Here is a 26,853-nt window from a genome sequence, read left to right on the forward strand (position 1 = left end):
GGCCCATTTCTAGTTTCCTGTTTTTTTTCTATATACACTCATTCCCACATAAATGCACATATGTGAAAGTTAGAATCTAGGACCTGCATGTGAGAGAATATATGATATTTCTCTTTCTGCTTCCAGGTTACCTCACTTATACAATAATTTCACTTCTAATAATTTCCCTTAAAATTTCATGACTTTCATCTTTATGCAGGAATAAAATCCAGTATGTATATGTAGCATATTTTCTTTATCCACTCATTAGTTGATTTCACTCCCTACCTACTATGACCAGAACAGCAATAAAGATGGATGAGCAACAGACCTAAATGGGACTTACATACCAAACCCCTCACAAGACTAAGGGGTCTTTAAGAAGAGGAGACTGGCAGTTGTACGTATGAACAGATTATAGCAGAATTCATAAGACTGCATTACAGTAGCCATTCAGACTATTGTCACATTGTCTCCTAAATCTATTAGAACCATGAGGAATGAACTATAGATAGTACAATCAAACTGGGGAATTCACTGGAGTAGAAAGGCCATAAACAGTGAGATGTAAAGGATGTCTAGTCTTTTTAATTAGTGTTCAACATTAAGGTGATGGTTGAATGTTTTGGTCATGCCATTTAACACAGGCAGGTGTACTTCCACAGACTACTTGTTTCCCTTGAAGTGTTTCATTTTGTTTTCTGTGACTTTAAAGGATTTACTTATAGTGTTCCTCTGGCTGACTGTCCTCACAGTTAGTGGATAAAGCACACCTGTAGATTACACAAGGTCTTACAATTCTGACTTTTTCTGTGGGATGCCATCTTACCTGAAATATAGCAAATGAATGAAGTCATTGAATGCCAGTGCAGAAAATGTTGTGATTTAGGGAAACAAAATAACAATATATGACAAGGTGGTATTTTGAGTGTTTAATTTTCGGGGACAGTGTCAGAATAGTCCAAAGTATGCATGAGCTTTCATACAAATAGGAAATGGAAAGTTTAATAAATAGACTGTCTCAGCCAATATCCTGAAAAACAACAGCAGGTCAATGATTTTAAATTCGTGCTTAGCAAAACTATGTGGGATCCATGCTGTCATAAATGAAGTCTTGACAAGGCTGGGGTTTGTTTAGAAGAAAATGAGAGTATTGATGTAAAGAGATGAAGAAGACATTAAGAAAAAACCCAAAGGCAAAGTGGTACATCAAATAGACATAGTGAAAGAAATTGTGTTTTGTTTGATTATTAAGAAATACCACAGGGAGTGGAAAGATAATTAGATAGTGGTGTTTGAAAATACTCTGTTCTTCAAGCTTCTCTGACAATTGTTTTGCTTGTGCATCCTGACTTCCAGGAACCTCTCAGTTCCTTTCATTAACATATTTGGTCCTGCAAACCACTTAACCTTGAGGTGCTCCTTTGCTTCAGTTGTCACCATGATTGTGTATTTCAATTTCCTTCTTATTTGGCTTGATTATCTTTCCCAGACAATCAATAAGAGTAAAATGAGTATAGCTGCATGTAAATGGATTGGACTAAAAACAACATTCTGGTGTTCATATGAGAATTAATCCTTTATGTTCAAGGTGTTGCATGTAGCTACTCAGCCATTTATTGCTGCAGGAGTCACACAAGTCATCCCTTCACTCTGCAATATTTATCCTATCCTCAAAGAACTACTACAAATATCAGTTTCTCGTATTATTTTTGTTTCTATTAGTTGTCTCTTAAAAATAAAAGGGTAAATATGTGTTTCTTAGGAGACTTTACTTTGAAATTGCAGATCAGATATAAAGAAATGAATTCTAAAACTTAATAGCAGACAATATCAGTAGTCAAAGAGTTAGTTTTTTGCCTACCCTTCCCCATTTTAATGATTCCCCCTAGATTCTAAACTGGAAACCAGTCCAAGTCAACCTCTGCCACAGAGTTATCAAGACATTTTTACTATTCCAAATTTAGAGATTAAGAGCTGAGAAATCAACAACAGACAGATTTTGTTGGGCTTTTTGAAAAAGAAGGCTTTATTTGGTAGGTCAGGCTAGACTCAATCTCATATTCTTCCTGCCTCAGCCTCCCAAGCAATTGCTGGGATTATAGGCATGTACCACCATGCCCAGCACAGGAAGATTTCTTTATGAAAACGTACCCTAAGTATACCATGAAGTGCAGTACTAGTTTCTTGTCCTTATTTTGAGACTAATGCAAATTTGTGAAAATTTTCAGAGGCTGGAGTCCTCCCTACAGAATTCTACTCATGGAAGTGCAGTGCCTGTGACTTTTTTTTTAATTGTAATATTTCATTATTTTATCCAGGCCACTAACAAGCCAGTCTTGGTTTGCAAGCTATGATTTGGGTATTTGCTTAGAGAAACCCAAAGCTATAGCAATTGTTTTTGGATGGGTGGTAATGGACAGGCAAGTTGTGTCATTAATTGGAACCCCATCCCAAACATTAACATTTATTCTTTCACAACATACTTTTGTATGTTTCCAGCTGTTTGCTTTTCACCCTCTTTGGAAAATCATAAAATTTACCTGCTATAACTTTGATTGGGAGCTTGTCTTTTGATTCTAAGCCAAGACATGACTGCATGATAGGATCAGTCAATGCTCAGAAAATGATCTCTCTGTGAAAAGCCATTTACATCTTTGTGAGGTTCTTCCTTGTTAAAGACATAAGTGCTGATTTTTATTTCCTTAATGTTGTTAGGGTTAAGTCCTTCATCTCACTTCCACGCAGGCCCTGGGGGCTATTTTAATGCTGTATTAAGCAGCCCAATCAATTATTTTGTCAATATACTACTTTACTAAAAGACAATGCAGTCAGGACTCTGAAGCAAAAAATGTCTGTTTTCCCTTCGGTTCCTTATGTTTTCCTTCTGTGACAACATGAGGGAGGGATAGTTCTTCATTAGCAAAGGGTTTTGACACCATGGTCTTTGCCAATGGATGTAAACCAGCAGGTCTATTATAAATCTCATCTGTTCCCTGCTCTATCTGGTTATATTGCTTAACATGAACGGGTCTCTCTGGAAAGATTAGTATTTAGTGATGTGCAATTGGTTTCCTTTTATTATGTAGCCTGAGAGACAAGTCACCAGTTCCAATGAGTAAACATATTTTCCTTGGTAAATCTTGTGGTGACCTTGGCATGACTCTCCTCTATTTGGAAATAATGATACCCTGGCCCATTAATCTTTCCAATGATGTTGTCTGAACTCATGTAATGGTTACCAACCTTTGAGTTGCTCCAAGGAAATGAAGCATTATGTAAATCTACATCCATTCCACTGAGGTCACACTTTTCAGAACTTACCCAGAAGAATAATGCTGCATTCATTCTCGCCTCTGCTTTGTGAATGGAGCCTCTCAGGAGTTGTGTTGCCCTTACCCATTTTGCTCTGTAGCTGTATGACCTTCTGTAAGAGAAAGGTTCCTCTACAGGGTAATTATGATGATTATGACTAATCTAGCCTTTTAAGTTAACATCTCACATCATCATGGACCATTAGAGCATTGGTGGTATGTAGAAGCCTGGGAGAGGTAGAGTAAAAGTACCTTGTTTTCTTCCCCTGAAATTGTTAGGGTATTTTTCTTGCTTCTCCTATTTTTTCTGGAAGGGAAACCTTCACTCAGCCACAATAGACTAAATCCTTAGACAATTTTTGTGATCCTTTTTTATTCCAAATGGTTAAATGCTTATAAAGTGTTAATATCTATGTGGAAATTTAATTTCTGGGAGTGTTTTGTGCCAGGATGTGAAAAATTAATCCATTCTAGAATACTTTTTTTCAACCTTTCATAGTTAGTTAAATACTCTAAAGCAACGCTCAGCTATAAGAACAACAGATACTTCACAAGGAAGAGGTCATTATTTGCATTTCAAAAGTATTCTTCACTTGACTAAATAATTACATCAAGTTTCTGAACTCCGCAGTGTACCTACGCATTTATGTACAGATGAGTAAAACTGTTTGACAGGCTGGTGGGCAGAAAAATTAAAAAGTGCAAATGTTAGAAACGATTTATTGGAGAATAAGAAATGTAACATGGAAAGGGTTATAGCTGATTCATAGTTCAAAAATTATACTCATTGAAATACTGATTAATGTGTAGTTTAACTTTTTGAGCTTATGTGTATGTGTCTATGTGTGTGAGTCTATGACAAGTGTGTTCAGGTGTCCCTGGAGGATGAATGAGCTGGAGTCACAGGTGCTTGTGAGCTGCCTGACATGGGTGCTGGGAATTGAACTCAGCTGCTCTGAAGTGCAGCAAGTGTTCTTGACTGCTGAGTTATTTTTTCCACCACTGTATTAGTTTATGTTCTGTTGCTGTGGTAAATCATCGAGACCAACTCAATTTACAGAAGAAATAGTTTATTTTTCAATTATGGGTCCAGAGGGTTAGAGTCCATGGTGATGGGAAAGCATGGTAGGTAGAAGCAGCAGCATATAGAGAGGCAGGAGAAGATAACCAAGGGATCACATCTTGAACTGCTTCATGCAAACTGCAAGGAGGGTAATGACTTAAGCTCTTAAAGTCTGCCACCAATGACATAGTTCTTTCACCTAAGATCACACCTCCTAAACCTTTCCGAACAGTGCCACTAATTGGAGAAAAATATTCAAATACATGAGCTTATGGAGGACATTCCCACTCCAACTACCATAAGCCCCCTTTGAGAAATCTTTATAGGTATTCCATATTCAGTTTCCAATTACTAGTATTCACTGTACCATTTCTATATCTAATAGTTAGGATAGTAATAACAATAACAATCCTGTTTATAGCTGCTACGAAATGGTCTGGTTATACTAAAATGATTAGTATGAGTCTGTGTAATGGTTTTAAGAAGTAGCAGACACCACTACCACCATCATCACCTTTATGTACAGCTATCCCTTTGTACCCTCAGATTCTGTATCCATGAATTCAGTACTTAACATGTATAGACATCTTACTTCATTGTTATCCCCTAAAATACATTCTAATCTCTGTCATTGTATTAAGTATTTTAAGTTAGAGTAATTGGAGAATATGCATATGGTATATGTAGATACTTTACCATTTAGATAAAGGGCTGGGATATCCGCAGATGGAGGGGCTTTTGAGCCAATATCCTGAAAATGCTGAAGGACACACAGTGCCTCATCTTCACAATACTAATAAAGTTGGATATCCTCAAATTTGAACCTGCATCAGAATCATCTGGAGGATCTGATAAAGCATAGTTTATGGGACCAAACCCCAAAGTTTCTGATTGATGTATGAAGTGAACTGAACCCAAGACTGTGCATTTCATCCAGTTCTCAGAAACAGTAACTATTGGTCTAGAAAGCAACTTTGAGAATCACTACTCTAAGATACCTAAGATAATCTTTCCTATAGCTCTTATGATTGAAGGAAATCTGTAAGTGGTGCATTAGAAGTTATGGAATAAAATTTAAGATTATGAAGTATATTTTCCCTCATATTAGTGCAAAAAGATCCTACCTTTGTAATTCTTTGGCTTCTTTGGACACCAACATACATGTGGCACACACACACACACACACACACACACACACACACACACACACACACGTGTATACACACACATGAATGTTGGTGTCCAAAGAGTGCCACTTTGTCCAAAGAGGTGGGGGCATAAAATAAATTACAAAGAGCAAGATTTTAGGTGGGTCCATGCATTCATTTTACATAAAAAATAACAGAACCTCCAGGAGTTATATGAAAAATATATATAGTATTTGAAGAGCCTTTTAACATTAATTTTGTGGTAACCAGCTTTGGTGGCTGTCTGTCTCTTCCTTCTGTCCTTCAGACACACCATCAACAAAAGCTGTAATACAAGTGACATCTGAAGTACTTTAGTGGCTTTCTGTGGTCAAGCTATTATGAAATGTTAGATCTACTTGAAGTGATAGATCTACTCTGGCTGCTGTTTCCCTCTATGATAAGAATCTAGAACAAATTGAAAAGCAATTGCCAAGCAAAGACTGGAGATCAAAGCAGGGTTAGATAAAGCTGTGATTAATAGTGTTTAAGAGGCCAATGAAAGAGAATCTGATGTGACTTAGAGTTAACAGAAATTCATCTGGTGTTCAGGCAGAACACCCTACCTAAATTCCAGAAGTTTCTCCACATTTTGGATAGTGAAATAACTATCCAATAATAAAAATAGCCATTTATATACTAAAACTCTATGCCATAGGGGCAAAAAATAATTAAAAGGAAATATTGCTAAATGTTTTCTTTTTGTCAGATTGTACTTACAATACCCTAGCGAATAGTAAGCCCTTACTAATATGCTAGACACTGTGCTGAGTACTGAATAAAGGACTTACTGATCAGCATTTAGTGACTTAGGCAGTTAACAGCCCGACAACTTTGTCGACAGAATGTATTTTCCTGCATATGTCAGTATATTAAGATACTGGTGGCTTACAGATGTGGTAGCCTGTGCCTTTAATCCCAGAAGAGAAGGAAATAGGCAGATGATTTGAGCCAAGTCTACATAGCAAGATTCAGGCTAGCCAAGTCTACAGAGTGAGACCCCTTCTTAAAAAACAAAAATAAAAAACAAAAAACAAAAAAAAGAGAAAGGAGAGAGATGGGGGATATTGATTGATGAGTGATATTCTGTAGAGTTTTCTTCCAGCAGTGACTCAAGCACAAAGGCTCTATTTAGTAATTCGATCATACATTGCTGCTGCAGCAGGGCTCTTTCCTTGGTCCTGCCTTATGTTATATGATAAACCAGGAAAAGTGAGTGATGGGGCTGATATTCGTCACTTGTTTTAGAGTGGTCAGGATGTGATACACATAGTGTCACATAGAAGCTAGTCAAGTGATCAAGGATCACAACCTTATTTCAGGACATGGAAAATGCTCTAATGCTCTTTCTTCTTCTTCTTCTTCTTCTTCTTCTTCTTCTTCTTCTTCTTCTTCTTCTTCTTCTTCTTCTTCTTCTTCTTCTTCTTCTTCTTCTTCTTCTTCTTCTCTTCCACCCCCTACCTACCTATATACAGAAGGCATGTGATTAGTCAGCATCTATGATTCTACTCCATAAAATAAGATAGATATTTTCCAAAAAAGAACAAAACTGAGTGAACTTCTGGAGCAGGAATCTTAAAAGTTCTTATTAATAAAAACAAACCCAGAGCCAGGTATTGGGGTGAATGCTGGATGATCAGAGAAGCAGAACAAGCCACAGCTACCTCACCTCGTGAGTTCCTCAGTTGATCCTGTTTCCTCAGACTGGAAACCTCTAAGTCCTTATCCAGAATGAATCTCTGCTGAACTTCTGCTCCAAATCCTGAAAGCTTAACCAGCTAAAAGCTTCTAGTTTCTGGTCTTCATGCCTTATATACCTTTCTGCTTTCTGCCATCACTCCCTGGGATTAAAGGCTCACTTTCTGGGATGAAAGGCATGAGTCTCCATGCTCGCCTGTATCCTTGAACACACAGAGAACCAGGTAGATCTCTGCCTCTGGAATGCTAGGATTAAAGGTGTGTACTACCACTGCCTATCCTCTATGTTTAATATTGTGGCTGTTCTGTTCTCTGACCCAGATAAGTTTATTAGCATGCACAATATTTTGGGGAACACAATATCACCACAAACTTCAGGGAACAGATATTTGATTCTAGATTTGAAGGAAAGTATTATGATTCAATAATAGCACTAGAAACAAATGAAAACATATTTTTTCAATGTTCTCAGTCTTCCTGAGAGTATACACAGGGAAGAGATAGGATGTGGAATGTGATAATGAGAGTAGGAAACTACTATTCGTTTGGACTTTGTAGCAGTTTTTTATAGTAACCCTCTTTAACTGTGTAAAGAAAAGTCTAAGTCGGTGAAGGTTTGGGGAGATTAGATTCATTGAAGCCTGCCCTCAATATCTATCACTGTCTGAATCCACCCAGAAATTTCTGTACCATGAGTAATAGCAATTATGGCATGTATGTCTGGCTGGTTTGCTGAACTTGCTATCTTCTAGCCATTGCTGGATAGCATTTTCTCCTTCTTCTAGTGCTGGCTCCTTCATTGGATGGATCAGTAATACTTTAACAAATGTCATATCATATGTGCTGGTTGTAAATGAAGGCTGGAAGATGAAGCCACAATATTGCCCAAAGTACTGTATACCATGGGGTGTGCATGCATGCACGTGCGCATTCATGTTATTTGTGTTTATGCAAGCTCAAGTGCACAAGTGCCTCAGTCTTCCCCTCCATCTCATTTGAGACAGAAACGTTTGTTATTTTACCACTGTGTATGCCAAGCTAGCTGGCCTGAGAGTTTATTGCTGTTCCCCTGTCTCTCCTCCACCCCAACTGTAGGAACATTGAGATTACAGAAGCATGCCAAAACACCTGGCTCTAGGTGCAGCAAGGTCTTTCCTTGTTGTGTCACCACCCTAGCCTGTATGCCATAAGGTTCTCAGAGCCAAGGATTTTTGTTATTTCTTTTTGACTGGGCAGGTCTCAGAGACAAGGACTTTGGGAATGGCCAAGCCATGAGAGACACCTGATCAAATTTGTAACTTAGTCAAAGCAAGAAAGAAGCCCTCTTGGTCTTTGTGTGGTGGTTTGAAAGAAGATGGCCCCCAAAGGGAGTGGCACTATTAGAAGGTTTGTCCACGTTGAAATAGGTGTGGCCTTCTTAGAGAAAGTGTGTTGTAGTTGGGGTGGGCTTAGGTCACCTGGTCTACAGAGCAAGCTCAAGGACAGGCAATAAAGATATCAATCAAAAAGAGAAAGCTGGTAAAGATGCAATTTAAAGAGGGGATCATGTTCTAGTCCTAGCAAGCAGCAGAACATGGTTCTGGCTTTAGAGTCAAGAATAGAAGAAAAGGGTTACACAATTTGCCTACATGCTTAAGGAAAGCAACTCAGACCACTCAGACCACACATGTGTCAGGGGTGTCCTGAATGGAGGCCCAGAGAGGCCATTGCATGAAGCTGTGAAGTTGAAACCTAGATTCCCCTGGAGACCCCAGATGCCAGAGTTATGAGATACTTGCCAAGAAAAGCTGCTAACAGGTAGTGGAATCAGTCTTCAAAGATGAAGATCTGAAGAGCATTTTGACATCAGACATGGAGATGCAGAGTTTGGAGTTTGCCAGTTTGCTGGTGTCAGTCTTAGCTTTTGTCCAGTATTTCCTCACTGTGCTCCCTTCCCTGTGTTTTGGAATGGTAATGTATATCTTGTGCCATTATATGTTGGAAGTATGCGATCTGCTCTTTTACTTGACTATGGGGGATTATAGTTAAAAGATTACATGAATCTCAGAAGAAAATTTGAACTTTGAAACATTGTTGAGACTGTGATAGACTATGGGGACCTTTGGAGTTGGACTGAATGCATTTTTGCATTATGATATAGCTACAAGCCTTTTGGGGCCAGGGAGTGGAATGTAGTGGTTTGAAAAAATGGTTCCCCAAAAATGTAGCACTATTAGGAGGTGTGCCCTTGCTGGAGGAAGTGTGTTACTGTAGGAAGGGCTTTGAGGTCCTTTTTGCTTACACTTCGTTCAGTGTAATATTCTGTCCACTTCCTGTTGCCTGCAAGACGTAGGACTCTTAGCTCCTTCACCAGCATTATGTCTGCCTGCATGCTGCCATGCTCCCCACCATGATGATAATGGATTGAACTACTGAAACTGTAAGTAAGCCACCATAATTAAATGTTTTCCTTATGAGTTGCTGTGGTCATGGTGTCTCTTCACAGCAATAGAAACCCTAATTGAGACAGTCTCAATTTGTGTCCTTTCCTTCATTCTTTCCCAGTGCTGTCCTCAACACCAATGTCATCTCTTCGGTTTCTACTCTCTGTCATAACCAAGATGGGTGCTAAGTAGTCACTGCTGCTGTAATGTAGATTATTTTCATTTGGTATACCTCCTGGAAATATTCCTATTCCCAAAACTTTTTAGTCAAGGGACTGGAGAGATGATTAAGAGCACTGGCTGCTCTTCCAGAGGGCCAAGTTTAATCCCAGCACCCACATGGCAGCTCACAACTGTCTGTAGTTCCAGTTCCAGGGAATTGGATATCCTTTTCTGCCCTCTGTGGGCACCAGGTACATTTTTTTTGTGCACAGAATACATGTAGGCAAAGCACCCATGTGTTGTGAGATATTTGATTACACTGTGTAAAGATATGTCACTTTGAGTGGTTTAATAAAAACCTGAATGGACAATGGCTAGGGAGGATTTCTAGGTACAGAGGACACTGAGAAGAAGGGAAGAGACACAAGGACATAGAGCAAACAGAATGGCATTATAAAGTAAAGGTAACCAAGCTACATAAAGAACATAGATTGAAAGATATGGGTTAATTACAGTTATAAGAATTAGTTATAAACAAGCCTAAGCTATCAACCAAGCTTCCATAATTAATAAGTCTCTGCATTGTGAATTGGAAGCTGGCTGGTGGGGCAGAGAAAGTCTAGCTAGACCCCTGTACAATAAATTAATACATTTAACAATAGAGGCTGGAAAGATGTGTCAGAAGTTTAGAGCAAGTTTGGTTCCCAGCACCTACATCAAGTCACACACAATTGCCTGTAATGGTAGCTTCAGTGGGATCTGATGTCTTTGGCACATGTCTTTAATCTCAGAATTTGGGAGGAAGAAGCAGGCAAATTCCAGTGAGTTCGAGGCCAACCTGATCTATAAAGCAAGTTCCAGGACAGCAAGGAATGTCTCACAGAGAAATCTTGTCTTGAAAAACCAAATCAAAACATCAACAAAAAAATTCCATTAATTTCATAAATACCCTTTGATTGTGGAAGAAAGTAGGTAAAAGCTGTATATGAATTCTCTGTGTGATGTTTTATACTTTTTCCTTTAAGTGGTGAAGAAGAGTATTTTAGATGACCCAATGTTAACTTGGAGACTTTCATGACCAAGAAATACAATTTCCAGTGCCCTGAGACCAGAGAGCCATATCCATATCTGTATTATCTCTAAAAAAAAAAAAAACCATAAAGTAAGAGTTCGGAAATGATTTTTAACATCTCCTTTGAAAATCCTTTCCTCAGAACTGATGAAATATTACTGCTCTTTTTCCCAGAAGCAATAGTAGAAAATATTGAGTAAAGAGAATGTGAAATCTACATGAATCACTTCCTTGTTCTATAGAGTGCATCAATTATTTAGGCTATATATTTTATTAGAGCATCATTGTTTTCTCTATTGCAAAATATTGTCAAAAATCTGCAACTCTAATATCCAGTGATTATTTATAATTATTCATAAGGTGTACACATAGACCCAGACACATTTATATATGCATGCACATGCACATACCACTATTTGCCTTAGTACAGTATTTGCCACATCACAGATACTCAATACATATTTGATGACCTTTTGAATGGAGCTATTCATATCATACTAAATTTCCATTTTACATCATAGGAAACTATTTAGCAGTCTCTGGTGTCAGAGAAACTTGGATTTAAGGATTCTTTCTTTCCCCTACTTCCATGCCTCATTACTCTTCCTTCCTTCCTTCCTTCCTTCCTTCCTTCCTTCCTTCCTTCCTTCCTTCCTTCATTCCTTCCTTCCTTCCTTCGGTTTTTCCTTCTTATTTCTCCTTCCCATTCTTCTTCCTCCCTTCCCTCCTTATTGCTGTCCCTCAAATACTTTTTTAGTAGGCACATCATATTGAATCAAGTTCTGTGCTAAGTTCCAATGATACAGTCACAAGAAAATAAAAACCATGATCTTAGTCCTCTATCATAGTCTAATGGAAAAGATGATCATAAATAATAAAAGCAGACAAAAGGCAAACTTATAGCTGTGCCAAATTCTATGATGTGTAACAGGGATCAGAGATAACTTTTGTGAAGCAGTGATGCTTGAACTGATGCATGACTCATGAATTACACTTAATCAGGTGGAAAGAGGAGCAAAAGAATTAGCATTTGTGACAGCCACAGCAGAGGGACCAGGTCTGTGCAACTAGAATATATGACATGATACAGTAGAGATAGGTAGGAATCAGAGTTTGCAATGCTTTGTTGGTTATTATATGGGCTTTGTGTTTTTTTATTTACTAAATTTACTAAGGATTAGTAATCAAATAAAGAATATTTGTAGAGGGGTGTGGAGATGCTCAGTGGTTAAAAGCACTTGCTGTTCTTTCTGTAACTCAGTTTGCAGGCATTCTGGTACTTTCTTCTGGCCTTATTGGAAGTCTCCATGCACATGGTGTACATCCAGACTAGCAGTCACACACTAATACATAAATTAAAAACATTAAGAGTATTTTGTTAGTGGAATTTTATGATGGGTTTTACATTGTTGGAAGGTTACCTCAGTTGCATAACAGAGGACTATTAGAGATAAGCTGCACTGCCTCTGTTCCCGTCTCAGTTCTGTAAAATTGATTAAGCTGTTTTATGCTGTTGTGCCTCCATGTCCTCACTGAAAGCATAGACAATCATTTTCATTTACTAGCATCGTTGTGGAAAATGTATCAGTTCCTATTTGTGAAGAAGGGTTGCCTGGCATTCATAAATCCCTGACTTTAATTCTCAGTGTTGTCAAATAAATCAAAAACCAAAAATACAACAACAAAAAAATCAACCAACCAACCAACCAAACAAACAAATAAAAACAACCTGTGAAGCATTCAGGTGCATTCAAGTCGAGATGCATTTTGTTTAAATGTTATATAATAAGGAACAATCATGAAGGAAAGAGAATCCATTTGAAGGACATCAAGGAGTAATATGAGCAGCTTTTGTGTTGCATTTAAAGTAGAACACTAAGGAGGTTGATGTTGGGTACCTTCCTCAATTGCTGCACACCTTGTTTGTTTGTTTGTTTGTTTTGTGGGATATTTATTTATTTAGGTTTTTGGAGACACAGTTTCTCTGTGTAGCTTTGGAGCCTGTCCTGGTACTTACTCTGTAGATCTGCCTGGCCTTGAACTCACAGAGATCTGCCTGCCTCTGTGTAGCTAGCGTTTCCCTGCCTTGCCCACAGTCAGGACAAATCTTGTCACCCACCAGTCCCACAGCCGCTCAGACCCAACCAAGTAAACACAGAGACTTATATTGCTTACAAACTGTATGGCCATGGCAGGCTTCTTGCTAACTGTTCTTATAGCTTAAATTAATCCATTTCCATAAATCTATACCTTGCCATGTGGCTGGTGGCTTACTGGCGTCTTCACATGCTGCTGGTCATGGCGGCGGCTGGCAGTGTCTCTCTGCCTCATCCTTCCACTTCCCAGAATTCTCCTCTCTCCTTGTCCCACCTACTTCCTGCCTGGCCACTGGCCAATCAGTGTTTTATTTATTGCCCAATCAGAGCAATTTGACATACAGACCATCCCACAGCACCTCTGCCTCCCTAGTGCTGGGATTAAAGGCATGCACTACCACACCATTGCCTGGCTTTTTTTTTTCTTGTTTTTGAGACAGAGCCTTTCACTGAACCTGCATTTCATTAGTTAGGCTAAGCTTGCTACAAAGTTCCAGAGGTCCTCCTGTGTTGGTGCCTTCAGTGCTAAGATCACTGAGCTATCTATCCTGTGTCCAGCTTTAACATGAGGACTATGCATCTAAACACAGCATTCATACTGACTGTGCCATCTCCCAAAGCTGAAAACATTTTAAATTCATGGGTTTATGTTTCTAATGTTTGGGACAGTGCTGGCTAGTTTTATGTCAACTTGACACAAATGATAGTCATCTGACAAGAGGAAACCTCAATTTAGATAATTCCTCCATAAGATTGGGGAGGCAAGATTGTAGGCAAGTCTGTGGAGTATTTTCTTAATTAGTGATTGGTTGGGGAGAACCTGGCCCATTTTCGTTGGTGTCATCATCAATGGGCTGGTGATCCTGGGGTCTTTAAGAAAGCAGGCTAAGCAAGCCAGTAAGCAGCACCCCTCATGGCCTCTGTATCAGTTCCTGCCTCCAGATTCCTGACCTGTTTGAATTCTTGTACTTAAAAGCAATTCTTGCTTTCAATGATGGACTATAATGAGGAAGTGTAAAACATATAAATCTATTCCTCCTCAACTTCCTTTTTGTCATGGTGTTTCATCACAATAACAGAAACACTAAGGCAGAGATAATTCTGAGTATTTATTTTTCCCTGCATCAATTTCAGTATATAAATTGCTTATTTAATTATGTAAACATATCTTGGGAAATTAAATCATATTCATGTGTAGTCATGCTTCTCTCTTAATATTGGTAGAACTTTGTCAGTTTAGCTAGTCTTGTTTGCCTTGCTGATGCCTTTCATTGTCTTTTTTGAATAGATTTTAAAATTTCATTCATTGTTTTTATTTTATATACACTGATATTTTGTATGTGTGATGGTATTGGATACCCTGGACCTGTAGTTACAGTCAGTTGTGAGCTGCCATGTGGGTGCTGGGAATTGAACCCAGATGTTCTGGAAGAGCAGCCAGTGCTCTTAACAACTGAGCCAACTCTCCAGCCCTTAATTGTCTTTTATATTCCTCCCTCTTGCTTGTAAAATGTACCTTTCCCTTCAACTTTTATTGGATTTTTCCCATTTTATGTTTTAATTTATTAAAATATATATTTTGAATAAATCTTCAAAGTTCCTGCATATGTAAAGTAAGCTAAAATTTTATTTCACTATCACTTTACCTGAAGTGAACAGTTTTGAGTAATATAATATTTCAGCATCTATTTTCTTTATATTCATTTTGTAATTTCTATTTCCCTTCCATTTTAAGACAGTATTGAAGATAAGCTTTTCAATTTAAAAGCGAATTTAATTTAAAACTATTTTATTTTTACTATGGTGAAGCACATGACCTATTTGATATGGCATCTTTGAATGACCTTATTTGACTAATTATTAGTATTCTATTATGTTTAACGTGTGTGCATAGAGAATTCCAAATGAACACTGTCCAAAAGAGTGTGGTGTCATGTGTGATGGTCAACACTGTCCACTTGACAAGATCCAGATTCATGTAGGTTAATTGAGGTGAGAAGGTGTGATGGGTGGTACTATTCCATGGACTGGAGAAAAGAATGAAAAGGAGAAAGGAGAGTAAAAAAGAGAAAGGGAACTGGCTCTCAGCTTCTGGAATGTAGTTGCAATGTGACCAGCAGCATCAAGCTCTTGCCACCATGACTTTACCATGATAGATTATATCCTTTGATTGTGAGTCAAAATCAACCTTTCATTCCTAAGAGACAGAAAAAAAAATAATACACCATGTACCTCTCCAAAATAGATAAGGCTCATTTGATCAACTTAAGTTATACATCTTCAATAAACCCTTTCCTCCTAAACTTGCTTTGGTCATGGTGTTTCATCACAGCAATAGAAATGCATAGAAGATTAAAAATGTATATGCATGGTCTCCATCCTTTAGATTAAAATAGAAAATTATGCTGACTAATGTAGTGAGGACAAAACAAGCCACTAGATTAAACATAGATGCCAGGCAGTGGTGGTGCACACCTTTAATGCTAGCTCAGGAGGAAGAAATCTGAATCTCTGTGAGTTCAAAGCCACCCTGGACTACATGAGATTGACTCAGTCTAGGAGAGAAACAAAGCCAGGAAGTGGTGGCACACACCTTTAATCCCAGTACTTGATAATCACACGCCTTTATGAGCTTTCATGCCTCCTGCTACCATTATTTGGGAAGTCACACACATTTAATCCCAGCAGTAAAAAGGAAGTAATATGGATGGGCAGAGAAAGGTATATAAGGGGTGAGGAGACAGGAACTCAAGCCCTTTCGGCTAGAGGGTTTTTTCAGGCTGAGGAGTCCTAGAGGTAAAAGGTAGCAGTGGCTTGTTCCTTTGTCTTTCTGATCTTTCAGCATTTACCCCAATATCTACTCCAAGTTTTTACTATAAGACCCTTAAAAATAGGTGTTACGGACTAATTCAGACTTATTAATTTTTTTGTCTAATTAATGATATATTTCATAATTGCTTTTACTCATTTTGTTAATTATCTTTTGTGTATTTTGAAATAATGTCATTAAGCTTTTGTTCAATATAAATTTTGTTTTAAAACAGAATTTTATTTTGGATATTTAAAATATATAAATGTTATCAGATACATAGATAATAAAATGGTTAGTTAATGTAGTGAAGAAAATTAATGTATTCATTAGTATAGATGTTTTGTGGTAGGAAGAATATTCATTTAGTAAAATGCTTAAATATGTTAACTATAACTGTCATATATATTAGATTATTTTTACTTGTTCATCATTAACATCTTTTACATTCTCCCACTTTTAACCTTTCTGCATCCTTTTAAAATATTTTACTTATATATCTATTGCTGTGTGTGTGTATATGCAGATATATACTTTTCCTATTCTCAGTAGTGAATAACTATCTAATCATTAAATTTATATGTGTGCATGTATATCTGTATGTATGTCTGTGTACCACATGTGTATGGGAGCCAGAAGAGGATGATGGATTCCCTGGAACTGCAGATTTGTGAGCCACTAGCTGGGTGCTCGGAACTAAACCTGGCTCCTCTGAAAGACCAAATATCCTATCTGGCCCCCATGTCCCAATTTCATTGGTGTCTAGTTATATCTTTTTCATGTATTTTTGTATGCCCCAATCTAAATTTTAGCTCTAAGTACTTTGGACCTTCTTTGGTTACCATTTACATTTCTTGACTGCTCGATCACATTTCCTGGCCTTGGTGGTTGTCTGCTGCCTCCTGTGTTCTGTTCTTCAGCTGCCTCCATTGTGCTGCTTTATGAATTGCATTGCATTTGCTTTTTTTTCAAAAAAGATTTTTACCAATTCTATTCTGTTTGTAGTTTTTTCTTGCTTTGTTTTAAGTTTAGGTTACTGCTTTTGGTTATTTATTACTTCTGAATTTGAAATTTTATATTTTTTTTTATTTATTTATTCTAAATTTGAAATCTTAGATTTTTAAATTTTTTTTACTGCATGTAATCAATTCTAGAGTTAATTAGTTTTTATGTTTAAAATCATGAGGAGTAATGCCTTTACAATTTTTATAATATTTTCCCTTCTTATGCTTTATTTTAATAATTTCATGTTATGTCCTTGCTGAAAAGTCAAATATTCAGGCAGTAATTCTTTCGAAATACATAAGCATACGCAATAGTTTTTTCTTCTGTTTTCTTTTACATCTTGACTTATGTCTCTGTATTTAGTTTCCTTCCTTATATAATACATCTTTCATGTATTCCCTTAGGATGCCTATTGCTGGCATTTCCCCTTCAGTTTTAAATAATAATTTCTATATAGACAGTTATATGCTCTCATACCTGTGGGGTTATTTTGCCATTGCCATTTGCCATCTGCTAGTATAAAGATTCTAAATTTATTCTCTTAGAAATTCTTTTCTCCTTGTACACTTAAAGTCTTTGCTATTATACAGTGTTTTACTTTCTTAGGTCATAATCTATTTAAATTATGCCTCCTCCCTATCTTACTATACACACAACAATTTCTCTAAGTACTTTGGACCTTCTTTGGTTACCATTTACATTTCTTGACTGCTCAGTCACGTTTCCTGGTCTTGGTGGTTGTCTGCTGCCTCCTGTGTTCTGTTCTTCAGCTGCCTCCATTGTGCTGCTTTATGAATTGCATTGCATTTGCTTTTTTTCAAAAAAGAATTTTACCAATTCTTTGAAAGTTTCCATGATATTTATCTCCCTCCCCAAACTCCTCCTCCTATTTTCTCCCTATATCCTCCCTACCCATCCAATTTTGAGATTTGTTCTTTTTTGTCCAATTGCATCCAATTTGTGTTGCCTAACTACTCTTGGGAGTGGAGCCTGTTCTGCATTGTAGTTGACTTACTAGGGTTTATATCACTAAAGGGAACTGATTCTCGGTCTCCTAGCTGCTATTGCATTCTAGTACCTCCTCAGCTAGGAGTGAGGCTTTATGCTCACCTCCATCCCTCCCTCTATGATGGGTTTTTGTTTTGCTGGAGTTTGTACAGATCTTGTTAATGCTGTCACAATTGCTGTGAGTTTATATGTGTATCCACCTTGTTGTATCTGAAAAAAGAAAGTTTCCTTGAAGTTATCTACTTCCTTTTGGTTTTGTACCCTCTATGAGAAGATCCCTCCATCTTAGAAACAGGGGTGTGATATCTATGTCCCATTTAGGGCCAAGATCTCTTATTCTCTTTATGTTGACCCTTTACTTGTCAGTGACCTCCAATATGCTGTTTTATAAATTGCATTATAATCCATTGTAAACTATTTCTATTTATGAAAATTATGATGTATGAAGGTCTTTAAAATATTTTTAAACTGTATTATTTTATGTATATGTGTGTGTGATTGAGTATATCTATGTGATACACATATTTGCGGGTGCCAGAGGAGCCAGAGGAACCAGAAGAAGGCATTGGTTCTCTTAGAACTCAAGTTACAAGCAGTTATAAACTACCTGATGTGGGTACTGGGAACTGAACCTTAGTCCTTTGGAAGAGTCATAAGCACTCTTAGCCACTGAAGTATTTCCAGTCCCAACTATTTACTCTTAATGATTATATTTCTCATTCTCAAAATTCTTTTAGCCCCTGTTGAGATGGCTTTATTTTGTGGAGATCTTTTAGTCTTATTTTTCCATGTCTTTAAAAAGTGAGATTTATTTTATTTTATTTTACATAATTCTTTATTGATTCTTTGGGAATTTCACACGATGCATCCCAATCTCGCTCACCTCACAGTCACTCCATATCTGCCCCATACCCTTACAGCATGCTCCCTCAATTAATAAAAAACAAAACAAAAAAAAAACATGAAGAACCTACCTTGATTCCCCCATCTTCCCAACACCTCTTCATTCATTCTAGTGGCACTGGGAGATGCAGTGTGTCGCTCAGTATACCCTTTTGTCCAATTAGCCCCATGCACAAAATGTTCGTTGGTCTGTTTCAAGGCCTCTGGCATACCATCATCACTGGGTCCTCATGGAGATCCTGTGGCTATCTGGGAAGACAAAGGCAGCTCTCCTGCTTCAGTGACCAGCCAGGGACAGGGAAAGCTATTTCAGGGCCAGTGAGGTGCAGGGCTGGCTCAGCACAGCCCTCAGATTTCAACACACATGGTTCCTATGAGCCCCTGTGGTAACATGAGCCATGGACATCAGCTCAGACTATGGCTGCTGTTGTGCCATGGACCCAGACATGGACCACAGCAGTAGCCCAGGCAAGGACAACACCATGACCCCATGTGGCTGTGAAGGCCACCCAGATTTGCATGGCCCTGGTGGCATCATGACCCTCAGACACCAACATGGCCACAGGGTGCAGCCCAGACCCGGGGTATCCATGTGGCCTTTGGTGGTACTGTGGGCCATGGATATCAACACAGACCCTGGCAGTGGTAGGACCATCGACACAGACATGGTCTTTGGTAGCATCCCTAGCTTAGATGTCACCATGGCCCCAGGTGGCAGCCCAGACCCCTGGCATTGGCATTGCCTTTGATGGTATCAGCAGGTACAGATGTCAACAGAGATCCTGACTGTGTTCGGGCCAAGGACCCAGACATGACCCTCAGCAGCAGCCCTGGTTCAGACAACACTCAAATTGGTGTGGCCCTGTTGGTGACAAGGCCCTCAGGTGCCAACATGGCCAAGGTTGTGGCCTAGATCCTGGGCATCCGTGTGTCCTTTGGTGGCACCACAGGCCACAGAAGATAGACCCTGTGTGTGGTAGGACCATGGACCCAGACATAGTCCTCAGCTGCATCCCAGGCCTGAATGTCACCAGATCAGCTTGTGTCAGTGCAGGTCACTCAGATCTCTTTGGCTCTGGCTGCAGCATGAACCTCGGATCCCTACCTGGCCTCAGGTTATGTCTTATACCTGGCATGGTTGCATGGCCTTCAGTGGTAATAGGAGACCCTGGCTGAGGTAGAGCCATGGACCAAAACATGGCCCCTGGCAGCAGCCCAGGCCTGGATGTCATCATGACCCCATTTCCAGCATAGTTCACTTAGATCAGCATGGCCCTGGTGGTAGCACGAACGTTGTACATTGAAATGGCCACAGGTGGCTGTTGATACCCTGAGCATCCCCCTGACCTTTATGACAACATGAGTCATGATGTCAACACAGACCCCAGCTGTCACAGATGCCAACATGCTCATAGGCAGCAGCCCAGGCCCAGAAGTCACCCTGGTCCTAGATGGCAAGCAGGCTGCCAACATGAGCCCATTTCTCACAGCCCTTGCTTCTTCAGAACTTCCCTGTTAGCACATGAACCATTCCACCTCTCTTTCTCTTCCATTTCACGACTGTATACTTGCTCATCATATTGGCACTGGGTAGGCATATGGATGCTTTAAGCAGCCTGAACCATGAGAACCCAGGCTGCCCTGTGGGTGTCTTTAATCTGCCTGAGTCACATGGCATTAGGGGGACTTTGAATGCTTCAGACAGTATTTTTTTAGTAGTTTTTTTTTTTTTTTTTGAGACAAAGTGTCTCTGTAACCCTGGCTGTCCTGAAACTTGCTCTGTGGACCAGGCTGGCTTTGAAATCAGAAAGCCTTCTGCCTCTACCTCCCAAGTTCTGGGAATAAAAGTGTGTGCCTCAACTGCTGAGAAGTTTATTTTCTATTTTATTTCATTAAATTTTGCTCATATTTGGTTCGGGTTTTTGGGGTATAATCAGAATAAATGGAAATATATCCATGTATGAATGATTTGTGTTTACTTTCTTCTCTAGTACTATAAACTTAGAAATAATCATTCCTTTCTGAGCTTTTGGGTTTTCAGAACTAACAACTATAAAAGGAAATGTTTAATGGATAGGTATTATATGGTGTCTGTTTGATAGGCTACTTCTTCACTAAAAAAAAATACTTTAAGTATTTGTGGTAGTTGAGTAAGACTAGCATCTAGAGGCTCATATGTTTGAATGCTTTGTTTCCAGTTAGTGGAATTGTTTGGGAAGGATGAAGAGGTTTGGCCTTGTTGGAGAAAGTGTTTCACTGAGGGTGAGCCTTGAAGTTTCAAAAGCCCACACCAATAGGCCCCATCTCTCTTTCTCTACTCGCTGCCTGTATATTAGGATGTAAGTTCTTAGCTATTGTTCTAGTAGCATGTTCCTCATCATGATGATCAAGGCCTAACTCTCTGAAAGTTTAAGCAAGCACCCAATTAAATGGTGTCTTCTCACAGCAATAGAAAGGTAACTGAGACAGTATTCTAGATTTATTCGTCTGTTTCTGTTCCCAGTTCCTTTTGCTAGTGCCATAATCTTGTTGCCTGTTGTTTCATAGTACATATGTTATAGAAGTTTCCAAGGTATCTACAGGGCCAATTTCAGTTAATTGTGGTTTCCGGTTATCTTTATATTTTTCTTTTTTTTTTAAATAGAACTTTAACATTTATTTCTCTAACTTCCTTGAAACTGCACTGCTTGAACATCAGCACATTGCCCATCACCACACACAACACACACAGAGTAAGAGAAAGAGAGAGAACTTTTCTTGCTTCTGGTTACTACCATGTTACCCTATGTCTTAGTAAATTTTCTATTATTATGATAAAATACCATGATGGCAACAACTTTCAGATGAAGAATTTAGTTAGGCTTATGGTTCCAGAAGATTGACCATTGTGGTAAAACAAGGTATAATGGCAGGAAACAGTTGAGAGCTCCTATCTCAACCAGCAGAACATGAAGCAGGAAGCAGAGAGTTCTACAAGTGTTTTGAAATCTCAAAGCCCTACTCCCTGCTGTGATACACCTCATCCAACAAGGCTACACCTATTAAACCTTCCCAAACAGTTTCACCAACTGGGGACCAAGTATTTAAACATATGAGGCTTTGGGGATTGTACATAATTTTTGTGTGTTCAGCCACATATCCAAAAAGAATGTCTATTATTTTCTCAAAAACTTCTTGGTTTTTATTACATTTCATTAATTGTTGTTTTATTATTTTATGATGTATGTTTAGCTGAATATATGTGTATTATTCTTTGTGAAAATTTATGCTTAGAAGTGCAGAACTTTTACTTTTTCTTCTTCCATGATTCATCACTTTCCAATGTAGGTTCCGATTAAGCTAACATTGTTTGAGCACTGTGTATCTAATATTTTATGTGTGTCATGTTGGGAGTTGGATCCAGAGAACTGCATATGCTAGACAATTGCTCTACTAAAAACCAGTCAGTCCTACATTAATGACTCTTCACCATATATTTACAGCTAATATTTGTAAAAATTTTTGAGAGAGACACAGCTAAATTCAGTATGTATCTTGAATTCCCAGTCTTGCCTTCCTATGAGGGTTTATGCCTAGTTTTATTGTAACTTCATAGGCCATGTTCAGTGGATATCACTGGGAGGACTGCTCTTTTTTTTTGAAGGGAATGAGAGGAGAGAGGAGATGGGGGGACTGGGAAGAGTAGAGGAAGGGGAAACTGTGGTCAGAATGTAATATATGAGAGAATAAAAGAAAAAAAAAAAAGAATTGCACCAGTGCCCCCAAACAAATGATGAAAAAGAAATGTTGAGATTCTTACCCAGAGCCACAAATGTTCCCTATGTCACACATTCAAAAGGACATCATTGGGCTGGTGAGATGCCTCAGTTGGTAAGATCCTGATGATCTGAGGGGAATCCTCATAGTAGAATGGAAGAACTTACCTCCACACATGAAGTGTGGTACGTGTACCTCCTATTCACAAAGTAAAATAGAGAAATTCATCAACAGTTAGGAGCATTTGATTTGCAGAGAACCTGGTTTGATTCCCAGCACCTACTTAGCAGGTCTCAACTGATGCTCTTTTCTGATCTTCATGGATATCAGCCATGGGTCTGGTACATAGATATATATGTGAACAAAACACTCATAATCAAAAAATGAAATAAATAAATATTAATGAAGATGATCCTTGGTAGTGGAAAACCTTAAATGAACACTGTCTCATAAAGTTACATTGTTGTGTTTTTTATTCAATAACTATGGATCTTAAAATTTAAGCACCTAAATTTCTATGAATGTATTGAAGAAATAAATAGAAAGATATTCAACTAACAGAGCCAGGACTAACAAAGCGTAGCAACTGCCATAAGACTCACATGGAAGCATGCAGTTGTGGATATGTCAAAGCTTTAGTATAGACTGGTAAGATCCTAAATTAATACCTTCAATATTTTATCCAAAGTATTAAAATTAAATATTATACCAGAATTATTTCAACTAGAATGAAAGATTTCTGAGTTAGTAGTCTTTCCTGCTTAATGTCACCCACATTCAAGTAATTTAGGAAATTTGTAACTATTAGACTCTGTTCTATTTTGTACATTTGGGAAACTTAGGACAGCCCTGTGTTAAGTCATTTACGTAGTCCTTTAGCTGCAGAATAAATTTAGGTATTTGTTTTAAATGACAGGGACACATTGGTGTAGTGTTGTAGTGTTGTTTTTTTCCTTTGAATACAGGGTTTCCCTGTGTATCCATGGCTGTCCTAGAACTCACTCTGTAGTCCAGGCTGGCCTTGAACTCAGAGATCTGCCTATCTCTGCCCTCTGAGTGCTGGGATTAAAGGCATGCACCACCACTGCCTGACATGGTGTGGTTTTATACACAGTGAATATATGTCTAGTTATCTGATGAACTAAATTTTCTGAGGGGTATAGGGTAATGATATATAAATGAAAATAAAGAGAGGGGAGCAGTCTGAAACATATCTTCTCGTAGTCTTTTTTATTTTACCTAATTTACAGCTCTTGAAATAAACTAATTGAGATAGGGTTTCTCTGTGTAGCCCTGAATGTCCTGGAACTGTGTAGACCAGGCTGGCCTCCAAGTCAGAAACCCTACTGTCTCTACCTCCCAAGTGCTAGGTGTAGTGGCATGCTCCACCTGCCCACCTCTTTGCCCCCTTAAAGAAATTATGCTCACAGTTTGAAGTCATTACTGTACTTGAGTTGATATGTATTTCATCTACTACATCTAAGTATGCTTTAGTACATTTTTAAACAATTATTTTTGTTTTTATTCAGTTGTGTATGTATGCGTGTATATGTACATGTGAATCAAGATGCTGTGCAGACCAGAAGAGGGGTTGCACACCATGGAGTTAGGCTTATAGGGTGTTGTGAATAGTCTGATTTGGGTGCTAGCATCTGAACTTAGGTCCTCTGAAGAACCAGCAAATGGTCCAATTCCCTGCACCATATTTCTGGCTCCATGAATTTTTAAGAGAACAGATGAAAGAAATGCAAATAATTAATTTTTATTTACTGTTTGCTTCTGGGACTTGACATGGACTAGTTAATTTCATACTCACAATACTAACATTCTATTATTACCATTCACATTTAAGAAAAGTTAACTGATGCACCAACAAATTATGTATTTGTGGCACACAGAGTAAATGACAAACTTCAGCTTTCTGGTAAGGTAACAAATAAAGATAGACTCTAAAGCTAACTTATCATAAGATACCTCTAAGTCTATTTTGGACAAAGACAGTATATAATTATCCAGGAGCCCCTCAGAATGTTATACACACCTGAAAGCCAGTGTTGGGAGCTAAAAGCAACCACAGTAACATAAGAGCATGTCTAGGCACCGCTTGTATGCTTCTCACCCTCTTAAAAGCTTATCAGTATAAATACAAGAAGGTCTATAGCTGTGAACATTTGCTAGAGTGCTTCTGATACCTTCAAAGATAAGTGCTGATTATGTACCTGGTTCTTAACATTACCTAATCCTCATAACTATCATATAAGGTTAATAATGTTTTGACCTATTTTATAGACTAGGAAATGGCCTTAAGCCATATTTTGTTAGACTGGAAAACTTATGCACTTATTTATCATATTGCTGTTTATATTGAAGTACTTACAAGCTGTCTCCTTAGAGCTTCTGTAATTAAAGTGTTCTGATCAGTTTTATTTGTATTTAAGACAAGGCATCATGTAAATCAGGCAGGTCTCAAACATTTTGTGTACCTGATATTTGCCTTGAACTCCTAATTTTCATGCTCGGCTTCCCAAGTGCTGTAATTAATAGATATATGCTTCAATGTATGTCTAATGTTCACTAGTTTTGATCATTTTTCATCTCTATTTTTGCTTGCATGTATGTGTTGATATGGAAGCTAGAGGACAGACAAACTTTGGTGTCTTTTCCTTGGCCTAGAACTAACCAGTTAAGGCAAGGCTTGCTCTTTAGCAAGCCCCTGGGATCTGAAGACTGCCTCCAACACTGGTCTGCATTTTATGTGTGTGTGTGTGTGTGTGTGTGTGTGTGTGTGTGTGTGTGTGTGTGTGTGTGTGGCGGGGGGGCGTGGTCCTCCTGTTTACTCATCAAAGACTTTACCCACTGAGCCATCTCCCTGGCTTAGCTTTGCCCTCATTAGTTACCCATAGCAGGCTTCAGGTTTAATAATTGCTAGTGTCTGAAAATAAAGGATCATTTTCACAGGAGCAGAGGCCCTTACATTTTCAGCATCTGCTCATTTATTGTGTCAACGGGAAAAATGTACCCCTGCTCACCCTTCCTTTAATGTCTTATTTACTGTAAACAAATCCTCACTTTACTCCCACATCTCTTCTCAGACTATGATATATGTGAATGTATGTGTGTTCATGTGTGTACATATGCAAGTTGAGGTTACAGGCTGAAGTCAGTTATCCTTGATATTTCTTCCTCTTATTTTTTTAGACAGGGTGTCTTCATTAAACCCTTTGACTTGGCCGGGCAGTGGTGGCGCACACCTTTAATCCCAGCACTCAGGAGGCAGAGGCAGGTGGATCTCTATGAGTTCGAGGCCAGCCTGGACTGCCAAGTGAGATTCAAGAAAGGCGCAAAGCTACACAGAGAAACCCTGTCTCAAAACAACAACAACAACAACAACAAAAACAAAACAAAACCCTGACTTGCTAGACTGAGTGACATTTGTGTGCCGGGGACTCATCTGTCTCTACCCTTGCAGCATTGGGGTTAGAGATGCATGAAGCTGTACCAGGTTTTTATGTGGGTGCTATTGGTCTGCTCTACCGTCCTCATGCTTACATGACTAAGCCATCTTTCAGCCTGTGTTTATGGGACATTATGTCCAAACAAGCTTTCCCACTATCATATGTTAACTAGTAAGTCATTGATTTATCCCTGATCTGCTAAAAATGTATCTTTTCCCTTTTATTTTCTCGAATTGGCCACATTAGGTTTTTGAATTTATTTATTTATTTCTTCAAACTCTAAAGCTTACAAAACTTTCCCATCTGATTTCAGAGAAGTGAAGACTCACCAGGGATTTTAAAACAATAGATACTTGAATAAGGCCATTATTCTTTATTCTAATCTGACTGTAATCAGGCTCTTTATCAAATGACTTGGCATTTTGAAACATCTATGCTCACAATAAGGCCATTAAAATGTATTTTTGATGCTAGATTATAGTTTGTGTGTCCTCTAGCTAATATAACCTTAATATAATACATTACCAAAATTTTTAATGAAATTCAAATTGTTAATAATTTGCCACTACCATTATATCTGTTAAGAAAATTAGGTTCAATCTGTACTGTAAGTTGAATTAAACATTGGAAGGCATTTTCCTATCTCCTATTATTTTCTTTTAACAGTTCTGCAGCTGGAATATGGGACCAGATGGCCTTCTGCTTTGTAAGGTGAAGGACTCTATTGACAGACATTTGATGGAAAAAAACTCATTGTCCTCGCCTCTTCTCCAGTGAGGGTGAAATAGGTTACACCCTTTGATTTTTGCATTCTTTCTAGCAGCTAGCTGCTTCTCTAATCTGCAAGGGCAGCAAATACAAATGCAACAACACAAACAGGGAAGGACTGGGTTTCTTCTTTGCAAGGCCTCAGCTTGTGGTGC

Source organism: Peromyscus maniculatus, chromosome X (genome assembly GCF_049852395.1).
Source record: "Peromyscus maniculatus bairdii isolate BWxNUB_F1_BW_parent chromosome X, HU_Pman_BW_mat_3.1, whole genome shotgun sequence".
Lineage (NCBI taxonomy): Eukaryota > Metazoa > Chordata > Mammalia > Rodentia > Cricetidae > Peromyscus > Peromyscus maniculatus.